The sequence below is a fragment of the Adiantum capillus-veneris genome, chromosome 4 (genome assembly GCF_014529385.1).
Source record: "Adiantum capillus-veneris isolate H3 chromosome 4, ASM1452938v2, whole genome shotgun sequence".
Classification (NCBI taxonomy): domain Eukaryota; kingdom Viridiplantae; phylum Streptophyta; class Polypodiopsida; order Polypodiales; family Pteridaceae; genus Adiantum; species Adiantum capillus-veneris.
Genome location: NC_140934.1, coordinates 55700400 through 55716738, shown reverse-complemented (window position 1 = coordinate 55716738; position 16339 = coordinate 55700400).

Sequence of the window (16339 nt, the reverse complement as noted above, 5' to 3'; positions counted from 1 at the left end):
CTTGTTGGGGAAAATGAGAGACTCAAAGAACGTTTACAAAAGATTTTAGATGCGAAGGAAGTAGAGAGCCAAGCTCTGCTTGAAAAAGCACACACAGTCGAAGCCTCACTCACCCGTGAGGAAGCAATCACCAAGCTCAACGACATTCTTTAACCTGTCTACATCAAGCCCAAAATTGTTGCTTGGATCAACGATACACATAGACATGTGCCACCCTAGCATTGCATACTCACTTTCAAGGACAAAGATGAGCGTATGAAGTTGCTATATCAATCTCGACTTCTCAAGGGAAAAATCTTTGGATTACAGAAGAATTGACCATGAATCAAATCTAGCGAGCTCAAGAAGATGCATGAAGCACATAAGCAAGGCAAACGGGCAGTCTACCAAGGTGGCAAAGTGATCATCTATGAATTTTGAAATCCCAAACCGGATCTGCCCTCAACTGATGACCCTTAGGTTTTTGTTCTCTCTTTTTCCCTACTCTACCCTCTTGATGGACCCTCAGTGTCCTTAACTAATAAGTATCAGCCCACACTGAGAAGGAGTTGTTGTAATGTTATGTTTTTGGTCCCATGGGTCATGTATGACCTCTGTGGATAATAATTCAATCTATCTCTCTCTCTCTCTCAAGCATACACACACACACACACACACATACACATGTGAGCACACGAAGGAGGAGAAGACAGAGGTAGAGCAAGAGCACTTCTTAGCTTGCACCTCAAAGAATGAGGATTTTATGTCAAACTAGACCTTTTATAAGAGTCTGCTAACCGATTCACACATGGGCGTCCACAGTGGCCGATTGTTACAAAAATACTGTAAAAATAAGATAAGTGGTGCACCTCTCATCGGTGATGACCTACACACCTATTGGACCGATAAGCTCGGTCCATGACTCAAATAAGGCGACCGTCGAAGGTGATAGGGTGTCCGTAAGGGTTAACCATTAGGAAAAGTTTGGACTCTTGTAAGAGATGCCATGTCAGCGTAGAGAGAGATAATAAAAAATTCATTTCAACCCTTTTTCATACATGTTTTCTAAAATCTGGATATATTATTCATGCAAGGTACGTTTATTTAAAAACCCAGAAAGTATTCCAGTCATGATAACACTTCACTGTGCACGGCAGCCTACTGAATTCAATGCCGAATATCTCAATCTTTTGCTTTTGAAAATTAGGCTTTGTTTCCTTGCCTCCTTCTTCCCTCCCATTCCCTCTTGCATTCTCTCACGCGCCTGCAATATTCAAATTGCCATTCTTCTATCGCGCGCGTGATATTCAAATTGCCATTCTTCTATCGTCCCCACCTCCTTCTGCACACAGTTTCGATCAGTCATGTCTCAAACAACACTTGTAGCTTCTCCATGAAAAACTTCTATGAGGAATAGGAGAGATGTGTATCACATGCACATAGAGCACTCATGAGAGTATGAACCCCTCTGCAAGAAAAACAAATAGCAGATGCTTTCTGAAGCTTCGAAGGAGAACTTAAGATCACAGGGCATGAAAAATGTGGACCTTTGGCTGGACGACAAAATGTATCCAAAACATCCCATCACAAACTCCACTCCACCTTTTAAGGATATTATATCCTTAGTGAACTATGTCAGAGATGGCCAGCATGGTTTGTATGGCTACACTAAGCAGTTGACTGCAAGAAATGAGGTTCTGCAACAAGAGAGAGAGATTGTATATAGCGAGAATGTCTGCTTACACCAGAAAGTCGTGCAATGTGCTCAACGCGTTGAAGGAAGCAAGGAGACCATCAAGGAGCTTACATGATAACTCAGAGAAAAAAAAACTGCGCTATGTCTTCGCCAAAGAGAAAGAAAACTAAGAGACATCGAGGACTTGAAAGTTGGCTTGGGAAGAATCAAGAAAAGGGTGCAAGCCATCAAGTGAGTGTATCTATCCTTCTTAGGTTTATATTCAGAAGCTCTCACATCTCTTACTGCTAACATGCTTGCATATATCTTTGCTTCACCCTGACAAGGAAGTGGAGCACAACACAACCACCTCCTTGGCCCATTGTGGGCTCATATTGAATCGCAAAAACGTAGCTGGCCTCTTGAATGATAAGCGCTATGGTAAGATCGTTGCTAAACAACTTGACAGCCTTTTACATGAGAATCAGCTCTCTGCATGGGACATTCAATCAATATTGGATGAAGCTGGTATATCCAATAAGGAATATGCTGCCATTTTCAAGTATGTAGCATCATATGCAGTGTTGCTCCACTAGAAAAGGGTTTTGCATCATTTGCAGTGATGTTCCACTAGAAAAGGGTTTTAATTCCTAACTCCTCTTACTCAGGTATGTACAAAGACAAGTCAAAAAGTTCCACATCAAGCACACACTACTTCCAAACCCTCTCTCTATTCAAGAAACAAGACGGGAAGCCAACGAGATGACGTACAGATCGCCAAAAGGAGAAGAAATGGTCTATGACAATTGTGATATGATCGCACTGTAGTCATACATTGTGCAATTGTTTGATGATACTCCTGAAGAGTGCAACGGCATCTTGAAGTTTGTCATTGATCTAGATGAGTACGAGCTTGTAAAAGAGACAAAGGTTGAGCAAGTCACAATCACACTTATGAATCGAGCTCTGGATGCAAGCATTGGACCAGATGATCCCAAACTTTAGTGTGCAATCTGAGCACAACATTTTCCTTGTTATGACGTTCAAGGTGCGTGGAAGTTATGTTTAAGATAATTTATCGTTATGTTTCAATTGAATGCTTTTGAATGTGCATTATAAAAAGTTCAAAATTATCCTTTCAGGTGCCCACTAAGAACTTCGATATATTGAATTGGATTTTTTATCAAACAAACATACCAAAAACAATAAGCAAACAGAGAAATGGAAAGAAGTTGGATGAGGAGGGCATGGGATCCTACAATGTAGAGTGGCACATGGCTGGAGACCTAAAAACCTTGAAATGCATGTACAACGTTTCCAAAGGAGCAACAAGCAAAAGCCCTTGCTTGTATTGCATGGGAGGGGTTGACATCCTTGACAAACCATTTTGGAGAAGAGATCCGGATAGGCATCTGTGCGACTCTAACTTTCGACCCATTTTGGATATCCCACTATCTAGAGTACACATATGCACAATGCATGGACTTTGTAGAATAATAGAAAAAATAATGTTTCTCTACATCTGTTTGCTTGGACCACTCGACGTCTCTCTGCAAAGCAAAGGGCAATCTCAGTCTTTGAGACGGCCTTCTCAGAAATGGGTTTGCACAGAGGACATGTTAAGATAGAGCAGGATGAGAAGAGATCGAAAAATGTCTGGGATGTTCTAAAGAAACTGTCCATTGGTGGTGTGAAAGCCCGACTCTTCCTTTCAGTGACCACAACTAGACGACAACGCAAAAGCCAAAGTGCACAAGAAAGACAAGCATTAGGTGGAAAAATTGGCACAATGCTGTAGTTGACCATGCAGACAATGGTGCAACAAGGACTTGCAAAGCAAAGGTATGAAAAACCTTTGCAAAGCAAAGGTATGAAAAACCTTGGATGAAATATACAAGTTTTGCGAATTGAACTCATGGACTGATGACGACTATACAAAATTCCAAGAAGCTGTGGAGACCTTCCACAAGACATTCATAAGTGCGTGGACAAATCAACATATTACTCACTACATGGTACTATAATTGGTTTGATGACATGATCATCTTTTGAATTGCGAATACTCATCCTTATAATGTCTGCATGCTTTGTGTGCATCACAGTAGCTTGGGTGTTTGTCCTACAAAAGGCATGGAAAAAACCCACTACCAAGCTCGTACTGGTTATTTCAATCACACTCAACATGGAGGTGGTGCGGACAAAGCAAATAGCTTAGAGGAGCTACACCAATGGATGTATCAGAAATTAATGCACAGGTCACATCACAAGGAACAAGTCAAACAAAGCCAGATTGGCCATGCGGTGAGATTAGCCAAAAACGGTGAAGAAAGGAGATATGGGAGTTATCGTCTACAACTAGATAGCATGCGGATTGGCAGCTACAAAAACAGTGCGTGGGAAGGGTTTGGATAACACCATTGCAAGTTATGCCATAACTCTCATCCATAGCAAGATCCAAACACCAAACTAATGTATTTAGAAGAATCGATGTAATTTCAACTTTTCATATTGTGAATGATGGTTGCAACAAAATTAAAAATGCGGCAAGACATTGATACTATATCATTTCAACTTTTCATAATGTGAATGATGGTTGCAACAAAAAAAGTACATTGCAAGACACTATTACATAATCAATCTAACTTCGATGCATAAAATAAATACATTCTATTTATTTCTAGTCATCTGAAAATGATACAAAATATTATGGCCTCTTGTCCTTATCTGAAGGACCCTCTTTCTCGTGCCTTGGTCTCTTTGAATGACGCGTTTTGTCATTAGCATCCGTCGCAAGCATGTTGAGGTCAAGCAATTGGATCTCCTCAGATGCCTCAACCTGCGGGGCCTCTTCTATAAGTTGAATGATTGGCTGCTTTTGTTTCATCAAATCATGTTTTCCATATTGTGAAAACTGGCGTGGGTCTGTGGTTCCACAAGCTAGACCATATGCAACATGTGACAAAAAGTAGCGACTGTGCAAGCTACATGCCAGGCCCTACACCAAAAATTGAGGCTGCTACTTGCTTGTCTAGCAGCATCACCTTGTCTGCATTCCATCTGATGGCCGCGCCTCCTAGATTTCTTGAGAGTGTCTTCAATACAAAAAGAGGGAATTTAGCCTTGTGCTCGGAGAAGCCAGAATGGAAGCAGAGGAAGTTTTGAGCGTTTAAATTCTCCAAGTACTAACCAAGGGAGGAATTCTTTCCCAAGTCTCCTTTACCTTGTCCACGAGGACAAGGAATGAACTTATTATCATAGACTACGAGCTACAAGAAATAAAAGCCAAGTGTTGGTTATACACATAAAACTCTCATAAAGGGAAGCAAAAAAATATTTACACAGTAGTATACCTTTTGATTTTCATCTTCTTCGAGTAATGCAACATTCCATAAGTCAAGTGTACTCTCATTTGCAAAGGATGAGGAAGGCGTCAATGTTGTTGATGGAGAAATTATTCCCATCTCTATGATTCCAAGCCTTTTAGGTACCGCCCTGAATTCCAACTCCGTTGGAAGCGTCATGGCACATGCGGCTGCATCCTTGTATATCATTGCTAGTGCCTCTATTGGTTCGATAAACTCACCCGTTGTTACATGAGCATCCATGACAGAATACTTGTCATCGACAAGGTTGACTATAATGTTATCCTCTTGTAGATTTTGAGCAACTATAACAAGGCGGTAGTCCTCTCTCAAGTCAAACAGTTTCGTGATGCCATTAAGCAGCATTACATAATGATGATCACCGATGGGGATGATAGGGAGCACATTTGTTGGCAAAGCTCCCTCTGGCAACTGAACACCTTCTGAAACACACAAAGCACCACTTCGTGGTTGCACCAACTCGTCACCAGTGACAGAACGGTGACTACTCTTGTCTCCTCTGCTGTGTCTCATAGATCGTCCAGATTAACATTCAAAAGAGTATGAACCCAGCATAGTACTCTGCAAATCAACACTTTTGATTATGTACGGGACATCCAATGGCATTCTTGTGAGACTGTAGTGGCAACTTGAGGCTGCTCCTGTAGAAAATATCTTTCTTTAAACGATCAAAATTGATATCCTTCATAGGAACATATCAACAACCCTCAAACTCAAATGTGTTGCTGATTGTTTGTTGCTTGTATGTCCGATGCAAAAGCCAAAAAACTCTTGCAATGAGAAGGCAGGATTGAAAATAGGCTTGATTCCTGCTCTCGCTGCTCAAGCCCAATTCTATAGAGAAAATGGTACAGCTTGTCTTCGGGTGCCTAGTTAGAGCATGGAAGCTCCTCCTCTTTCTCTATCTGAAAGAGATCCATTTGTGGAGAGAGGTAAGAAAACTTGGGTTTTTGGTTAGGGTAAAGGTATGAAGGTACTGGCTAACACTAGGAAGTACGAAGGGGGGACTGACATGCCTTCTATATATAGACTCCTCAAGAACTTGACCAGGTCATTACAGCCACCCTTATGATTGCATTAGTAATGGTGCAATGAATGTAGCACAAAGATCGAGGCAAGTTCAACCATCCCTATGACACATATTCTGGTTGGGTGAGTATCGTAGTAGCTATATAAAGCACCTTTGCACACTCTAGAACTCACTCACATCTACACAACGCAGGTATGGAGGACAAGAAGAGAGGAAAGGTGAAGCTTTTCCAAAAGATGATGGCGGAAATGAAGGAGGTCGAGAAAACGCTAGCTAAGGCAAAAGCTCTTCGAAAGGAGCTAAAGAAGAAAAACAAAGAAAACTAGAAGGCAAAGGCTGAGAAAAAAAGCACTGCAAAGACCGAGGACAAGAAACCACCAAGGATAAAGGAGAAGGAAGAATAATTGTAATGGACAAACAAGATAGTGCATCAATCACCTCTTAGTCTTGTGTAATGGAGTCCTTGAAGATAATGCAAATGTCTTCATATCTTGTTCCTTTGTCTCTGTCTCTTTTCTTTTTTCATCTCTGATTATGCAGGAAGAGCTTTCATCAAAATGTGTTGCGTCACAATGCGAGTGGGAGGTTTATGTCACACAGCCGTTGATATGCTCACACTCTACAGCGATAGAAAAATATTGCGCCACAATGCGATAGGGAGCTCTCTTCATGATATGGGTGTTCCATATCGTGTTGTGACGCTACATCCAAATGTCGCACCACAACGCGATAGGGAGGCGCATCCACGATATGGGTGGTCCCTATCGTGTTTTGACGCGACATCCAAATGTCACTCCACTACGCGATATGGAAGCACGTCCACAATATGGGTGGTCCCTATCACGTTGTGACGTGACATCCAAATATTGCACCAGAACACAATAGGGAGATGTGTCAACGATATGGATGGTCCCTATCGTGTTGTGGAGCAACATCCAAATATCACGCTACAACGTGATAGGGAGTATCTCCATGATATGGGTTGTCCCTATCACATTGTTATGCGACATCCAAATGTCGCACCACAACGCGATAGGAATGCATCACCACAACCTAGTTGGTCCCTATCACGTTCTGACGCGACACTAGAAGTTGAGTGGTCAGAAATACGAGGGGAGGTAGGTCCAGGCGCTTGGTCTGTTGTTGGTTGAGGCACTGCTTCGTACCTCTGACGTGGAGGCCAAGGTTGTGATCATGGTGGTGGCACGATAAATGCATCAGCGGCTCCTAGAGGATGTGTCTCTTCAAGATTGATCATATTCTAGATCATTGTCGTCCTGAATGCCTCCACATGGACGTTCAAATAATTTTCCAGGTTCCTTGTTTGCAAATGAATTCCCTAGATTTTATATGTAATTCAAAAAAATCATGTGTGCAAGGATTACAAAAGCGAAACATTGCACCTACACTTCTACGCTCCTCAGCATATATGCGTTCCAGAAGAAGCTCCGCATTTGCAAGAACTCTCCATCCAAAAGAATGCTCGTCGTCTTGTTTTGGGACCTTGCAACTCAAGATCATCATATGTTTCCAAACACTATCTTGGGTCAATGCTTCCATGCAGCAACAAGTTTCTGAACAGACCTGCAAGACATAGCATATGGTGACCACATGTTACATCAAAATCATAGAATCAAGAAACAAATAGCTACATACCTTTGGACATTCCCATGAAAATCATGCGTAGAATTTGCAAGGTAGCAATGCTTGCGCTCAATGTTTAGTCCAGCAAGGCTCCAATGTGAACTAATTGCACAAAACAAGGAATTATTTTTCTATTCATAGTATACAAAATATTGAAGAATAATGAGATAAAAATTACTTTTCGTTGTAAGGTAAAAGTAAAACTTTTTTCGTGTCCATGCTAACTCGTTTAAACCAATCATCTACTTCTATCAAGAAAGTGGATTCCGAGGTAAGCATGATTGACAGCTGTGAGTCCAAAACAGCTACCTCAAATTGTTGATTCCATGCAAGGTTGGAAACCAGCATGCTGCGAATTGAGAAAATTGATTGATGAGGATCTCCAATAAGCCAGATACAAATAAATACCTATGCAAAAATAATATAACATACCAGAGACCAAAATTTATAATTTGGTCCGTAAGCTCCCTCTTACTATTTCAAAAAACAGCTATCTCGTGAGGGCCGAAATAAATACAAATTTTGACCCTAGACCAAAAGTTCTACGTCAAAAGTTGGTCCAAGGAAACCTAGGGTCTCAGTGTTAGCTTGGTCAATTGCTGCTCACATCTCCCATTCATTTGACTCGATTGAAGGCTCTTCCACAAGTAGCTCTTGAATCCACTCCACATTCAAACATGTGGCATACGTGTGTTGTGTGGTGTTCACATTGTACACCTTCACTTTGGTGACTGGAGGGATTGTCAAAATGTTGTCCATTCTCTTATCAATAGATGGACTGGTGCAAGTGCCTTGTTGTACCTGAAGTGTAACAGTCTAAGAGAATTGATATCCTAGGACATCACTGTCACTCTGTGAGCATGAGCTGTGAGCACATAGTTGTCTTGGAACAGCACGATCAGAAAGTCCTGGGCTGCCTCGTGGAGGCAACCCATTGCACTTTTGGCCTACCAAAAATCCAAATTTGCGCTCTCATAAATCTGGCAAACTACTCTTTGGAAGGGCAACTTAGGAATAGCCAGGGAGATATGCCTCTAGAGTTTGTGCAGATCAAGTAGAACGCTTTGGTTCTGCTCGTACCTTTGACTATACATTGTTGCCCGAAGATTAGGCAGAGTTTTGCTTGCAACTCTTGAGGATGAAGGTTGGTTGTCTTGCGGATAAATCTTCCTTGCAGTCTACTTTGTGCAAGCCATGGAAACAAGTGTTTTCCCTGGAAAGCATTGTGGGAAAGAATAAGAATAAGATTGAGTAATGAGAAGGTTAGGTCGCAAAAGCTAACTCTAAGAGGTGAAAACAGAGATCAAACAGCAGTGGGGTATACGGAAATAGAAACGTTATATAAGCGCCAAGGACATCATCATCATTACTAAACGTGGGATATGCATATGGATATGGCCACAATTAATTGAGTCACTCATCATCATTGGGAAGAGTGTAACACCATGGGAAGGACGCGTGGCATACTGCATGTTGACTATGTGGTTGTCGCGGCATAACGTGATATAGGATGGGCCTTGATCAACCAAACCCCCTCCTCGCATTGTGTTGTGACAAGAAAAAATGTGCGGACAACGCGAGAAGGGGGAGTGTACTGCATCTAGACCTCCTTATCGTGTTGTGGCGCAATACTCTTGATGGCGTGTCATATTAAACAATTTGTTAGCAATAAAATATTTAACTGTAATATAATCAAACGCATAAGCAATTGTAAAGGTCAAAAAATAAACAAGTCTGGGGTCACTAATTTAACAGTCGAGAAGTACTAGAGGTCAACTATTAATACCATGGGCAAGCTTCTCAATTCTCTTTGGTCAATTAAGATGTTAAATTGCAAGAGCAAAGTATTTCATGTTCGAGGGTTGACTAGAGGCTATACCTAGAAGACCTTCTAGTTAAGCTACAATTAAAAATTTTGCTTTTGAAATCATCACCTGAATTATTCCCTTTGTTTGACCCCCCAAAGTTTTTCACACTAATTCAATTTTTGATGTGTGTGCTTATTTTGTATGCCTTGGGGTTTTTGCTTTTCAAGGAAAAGCGCCCACACGAGGAACTTCTAGGGCTCTAGTACCATAGGCTATACATGTGAGTGAAGTACCAAATTAAGATTTCACATTCTTGGCACTTTTGTTTTTTTTTCATTGCCTTTTAATTTTGTAACTTTGGGGGGTCATATTGACACCGTTACCCACCCCAAGCTCATCACGATCATAAACTTCCTTTATAATAGTTAAATTGAAGGTCAAGAGAGATTGAGCCCACTAGGAAGCACTAGTACATTGCACACAATGCTGCCTAAATCAGATTAAGAACCTAAAGTAACCATTGACAATTAGGAAGGCAAACATTGTGTTGAATATTGTGCTACCAATCACAATTAAATCAGACAAACATTGATACTAAAAAAAACAAGAGGCAATGCCAATGGACAAGAAACACCTGTTCTTTTTTATGATCACGCTCAATTTGAAGAGGGAATAACATAAATATTCTATGAAGTTCAAAATCCTAACAAAAGCAACACGTTTCTGTACGCACTAGAAAACACAAAGAATACTTCTAGGAGGCATATTAGTGGGAAGAGACACCGACATTTATTGAACATAATCAAAACAACATCAAGAACCCTAACTTAATTATTTGAACCCCCCTAGAGGGTCAAGGGAACAAGATATTGAATAGATGGGTGGGTAGCCATAGGTCTAAACCCTATCCTCATCATTGTAGATAAAAACAAGGTCATCATCAGTGAGACCATACGTGCCATCCGTGTAATCAAGTAAATCTTCCTCATCAGTAAAGGCACAAATGTTCACTGATAATGTCACTAGACGTCTATAATCATCTTGGTCAAGAGGGTAAGCTTGTGCAATCAGTAGTAGAGAGACACTCTCTACTAAGTAGGGATCAGTCGTGGTCAAGAGACGTATCAGCCATTCTAATTCCTCAAAATAATTCTCACCGCTAACGTATCTACCAAATCCCATTCACAGGCAAGCACTGGGTAGACTATGTGAAACACTTGTGTGAAAAGTAAAGAGGGTACCTCTCACCCAAGGTAGAGTGGATGACTCTAGCGTACTAGCCATATTTGTACACACAGATAGATGATGGTTAGTGTGCAAATATTATAAGGGTCGTGTCAAAAGTCGTGTCCTTATGCATAATGTGGTTTTATAATTTTGGGTCATGTACTAGAATTTGTAAATTTCCAGCTTTTTGTTTGGTGGCTCTTTCTCTTTTAATTTTTAAATTTTGTGTTCTTGTGTATAGGGCTATATATATACATTCCCTAAGATTGGGAGATCGAGAGGTCAGGGAGGAAGGTTAAGAGGGGAGCAAGTGAATGATGGATGTCAGCAAACACTCCCCCCTTCCTTAAGTAAACCGTACCTTTTGGAACGATGTCGTCACCTTTTGAAACCAATTGTTCCAAGTTGTTATGGGTGAAGACTTTGACCAATAGTTTTCGATCGCCCTAAATCTTTCATCTAGTTGCAAGGGTAGTAAGGTACTCTCCCATGATTTTATTTGCATTGTTGTTGTAGGTGGTGAATTTACAATAGGAGGTGAAAATTATTTCTTATTTGTATGGATATTTACAATGGTAGGTGGAGGTTGTGTAGAAGCTTGTCATTTCTATTGAACAACTATATGAAGAGCAAGAAGCTTCATTTGTATTTTCTATAATTGAATCAAGCTAAACAAGTCGTTCTCACTTGGGTACCCAAACTAGCTCCAAGTCAGGTGTATAGTGTTCTGTGATCTTTCCCTTTTCACAATCTTCAATGGGCTTTATCGTCACAGGATTTGACTCACATGGGTCTAAAGATGACAGATAAGAACACAATCTATGTTTAGACACCCAAATTTGATCATTCCCTTCATAGTAGCCTTGGGCTTTCAATAGTCGTTTAGGAATCCAACACAAATTTTTCTTACATTTTGTGGAGCGAGTAGGGCGTCTCTTATAAGGCTCTTGTTTTTTTGCATCAAAAATGGTCGCTAAAGAAGCTTTAGGGACCCATTTGTATTTTTTCTTTGTTATATTACACTGAGTCTTATGTGTCTCATGTTTTGTTTCATCAATAGAAGTTGAAGCTCTAGAGGGTTGGGCTATAGGTACAAATGGTTCAACTTCTTGGATATGCAAGGTTTTGGGTTTTATTTCCTCAAAAGGTGATATGTCAGGGACTATCGCTTGAATGGCAGGACTAAGAGTTGGTTTCTGTGTTGTGACACTCCCAGTCCCCCAATCAATAGCCATAGTTCTAGCAAGCATGACCAAAAAGTCTTGAACTACAACCCCATTGTCATAACTGACAAAAGTGTACCAAGTTTCAAAAACCGTAGTTTTTTTCTTGTTGCTACCCTTGACTTGGATAGTACTCTCAGCTAGAGATGGGTTTCCTAACTGACACCACACTTTATATGATAGCATATTATTTTTTGCACACGTGTCCAATAAAGCATTCTATAGAAATTTCCCATAGGCGCTATTTAGCTCAATAGGGTATCGTAGGGGTGTGTCAGAGTCCAACCAATCATCCATTGTTTCAACTTGAAACGCATGTGTGACTCCAAGGTTGGCCTCTTGTTGGCGTCTAATACGTTGTTGTCGCTCCTTAGCCTCAGCTTGAGCTTGTATCTTCTCAATTCTGCTTTTGCCTTGGCTACTTTTTTTTATGGATGGCACATAGCTCCTCTTGGCTTAAAGGATCATAGTATCTTTTAAATTTACTTCCATTGAGGAATCCAACGATTTTAAGTGCATCAAGAGTTTCCATACGAATGGTACATTGTGGGGTGATTTCACATACTCTATATGGTCCTTTTTCGGCATATTTCAACTTTTCTTCTCGTTACGCACTCTATACATAAGGACTTTATCCCCAACCTTGATATACTTGTTCTTTAAATGACAGTCAAACCATTTATTTCTCCTATCTTTCTCCACAAATGCATTTTGTACAGCCAATTGTCTTTCTTCACCTAGCCTCTCAAGGATATACAAGTGCTCAACTAAAGGGTTACCATCCCAACCTTCTTGTGAAGCTACCCGCGGGCTAGGAATTACAAACTCCCATGGCATAAATGCTTCTTGGCCATATGCCATTTTGAATGGTGTACAATTAATAGCCACGTTGTAAGTAGTACGATAAACCCATAGAGCTGATGTCAGCTTCAAATCCCAATCTGTGCAATGAGCTTCCATTGTCTTGGTCAAGATAGAATTAAGGTCTTGTTAGTGCTCTAGTTTGTCCACTTGCTTGTGGGTAATAAGGTGTAGACTTATGGTGAGCTATCATGAAGTTTGTTGTGAGTTCCTTTATCACTCCATTTATAAAATAAGTACCATTGTCACTCACAATTTCAAAGGGACAACCAGATTGCGTAATAATGTCCTTAAAGAGAAACGTGACAGTTGACCTTGCATAAGCCTTGTGTGTCACCTTCGCTTTCACCCACTTTGTCACATAGTCAGTGGCTACAATAATATATCAAGATTAAGTGTTACGAGTTGCCGGAATAATGGGGCCTACAAAGTCTAAACCCCATTTTGCAAATGGTTGTGTCACTTTAATAGGATGTAAGGGAGTCTTATCCATTTTTTGTGTGATCTTGTAACATTGGCATTCATCACACCCTTTTGCAAAAAGTGATGCATCTTTGAATAAGGTAGGCCACCAATAGCCTGATTGCAACACCTTTCTAGTAGTTAGTTCCCCTAAGAAATGTCCTCCGCCTATACCCATGTGGGATTCTTGAAGTATGTATAAATACTCCTCAAGAGCACAAAGTCTAAGAATATTGTCCTTCCCTAGCTTGTAGAGAGTTCCTGCAATTAGAGAATAAGGTTCACATTCCTTTTACAGTTCTTGAGATATATCTTTACAAAGCTCTTTGGGTGGAAAACCATTAACTAAAAAGTTCACAATCTTCTCATTCCATTCAAGCATGGTCTCGACTAGGAATAGGGAAGTATCAAGCAATTCATCATCAATTCTAGTAGGGGCTTCACCATTGGGTATGTGAGACAAATGATCCACCATGACATGTCTTTTATCAAATCTCACCACAACAATAAAATCAAACTCAAGAAGAATTTATTCACTAGATACAACAATGCTTGATAATCCACATAGAAAACAAACTTGTTGGCAAGAAGATAGTAGCGAAATTTCTTCGCTGCGTAAATCATAGCTAAACCTTCCCGCTCTGTAGTGGTGTAGTTTATTTCACCCTCATTTAATTGATGACTTGCAAAGCTAATGGGGTAGTCCAATTTATGTTCTCTTGGTTGAGCTAGAACACACCCAATAGCAAAGTTAAATGCATCAATATGCACATGAAAAATTACATTCCAATTGGGTACTCATGGAACTGGTTAAGGTCTTTTTTAATAACTCATACGCATGGTCACATTCCGCAGTCCAGTGGGACTCAATAAGAAGCTTGTACAATGGGCAAGCTATCTCGGCAAAGTTCAAAATATACCGCATGTAATAACTAACATGGCCCGTGAACCTTTGAATCCTTCATAGTTTGTAGGTGGTAGCAAATTGGAAATGGCCTTAATTTTGCTCTCATTTGCGAAAATCCCATTTTTGGACACTATATGTCCTAAAATGACTCCGTGTTTAACCCAAATTTGGCGTGTTCTTTCCAAGAGGAATAAGCACAAAGGTCGTCTAAGAAAGCTCGCAAAACCCCCTCAAATATTCTCTAAAAGCAGTGATTATTAATCTTTGGAAGGTAGCAGGGACATTGGTTAAGCCAAAACCATAACATGAAATGCGAACGCTCCAAATTCGGTTATAAAAGCCATTTAACTTGGTCCTCTAGTGCAATTGTGATTTGGTTGTAGCCGGAGTACCCATCTAAAAGGCTATAAGCTTCCTTCCTTGCAACTCTTTCAAGCACATGTTCTAAATATGGCAAGGGGTAATGATCCCTCTTAGTGGCGGCATTGACCTTCCTGAGATCCACGCACGCTCTGAGTTTCCCTTTTTTTTTTGGCATAATATCTATTGGAGACACCCGTTATGAGTGATCAGTAGGGTATATGAATCCGTAGTTAACAAGCTTTTCAATCTCTTCTTGAACAATCTTTGCACACTTAGGATTCATTGGGTAGGGTCATTGTTGGACTGGTTTAGACATTCTATTCATGGGAATTATGTGTTGCACCATGAAAGGTGAAACACCTTTCATATCATGATATGTCCAAGCAAATATATCCTTGAATTCCTTGAGAAGCTCCTTGATTACATATTCCTCAGTCCCTATCAGATTTGGGCAATGAAAACAGATTTGGACTCTTCACTTGGTTCTGCTAACTATATTTTCTTAACTATCAATGGACCATCATAGACTCCATTGCTTCCCTCTACAGGTGTTCTCTGGGCCTTTGTATACACAACCTTATGCTCCTCCGTGGTGTAGGATTTGAAATGATCAGGTGCAGGGTGTAAGTCTGTGGGGTCTTGTTGCTCTGTGGACTGTGATTTCTCTTCTGCTTCCTTTTTTTGTTGAGCTAACTCTCAATTTTGTCGTCTCCTTACAGTAAGGCTCAACTTTGGCTTCTCTGTAGCTTCTAGTTGTGTGATGTCAATGGGTTGTGGACTACACCACAAAACGCTTTGAAGATATTCTCCCCAATTATCTACCAACTTACGATGAGCATCACATGCCCCTATATAATTAAGCCATTTTGTGGTAGATTTATTTTTATTTATTCTAGCACGCACATTTGCTCGATATCTTCGCCTCTTATATCTCTTACTCCTCTTGTCTAATTTTTGATTACGACCTTCCTCCAGTGAAGAGTCACTAGATAAATCGCTACCCATGTCTTCTCTTCTCCTGGATAGATAGTCATCTAGGGTACCACTGGGTCTTGAATGGATTGTCCCCACATTTGCACCAAGATTTAACTCAAATTTTTTGTCCTCAAAGTCAATCAATTGATGATTTTGACTCCAAATTGTGTGGGTTATAGTCTTTTGAGACGCTGTTGGTTCTAATGCCAATCAAGCCTTCATCGGGTAGGTCACCAGAAGCTATATGCATTGCTCCTATCATATTTAAAGGTACAATTTGTTGCATTTCATCCCCCTCAGGTGTTACCCAGGTCGTCCTCCTATTTCCCCAAGTGTCTATGGTTGTTGTTAGGTGGATCCAATCCACATTGTCAAAATCAGTCATCCCATGTAGAACATCCATATAAGGAGAATCGTCCAACATCAGTGTCCATTTTACACGTGTAACAATACTGCAATGGGGCCGAGTAAATTATGGTGTCAGATCTATGATCAATTATAAATCTGTTTCGTGGAGGATGTGCTCGCCCAATTACAAGGTCCACTCAATGACAGAGTCTTGGAACTGCAAGTAGACATGGTTTTTAGACCAGTCATGCACCATTTTTACTTCCTTTATTTTGTGTCCAAAGACCTTGATCTTGAGATCTTTTAGCATTCCAATAGGTCAAACAATAGTCCCATTGGCCATCTTTACTACTATGTTTGTAGTCCCAAGGTGAGGTCTTTCCATAGATTCCCAACAATTTTTAGCTACAATGCTAACTGCAGCACCACCATCAAGGATTCCCTTCACAGGTAA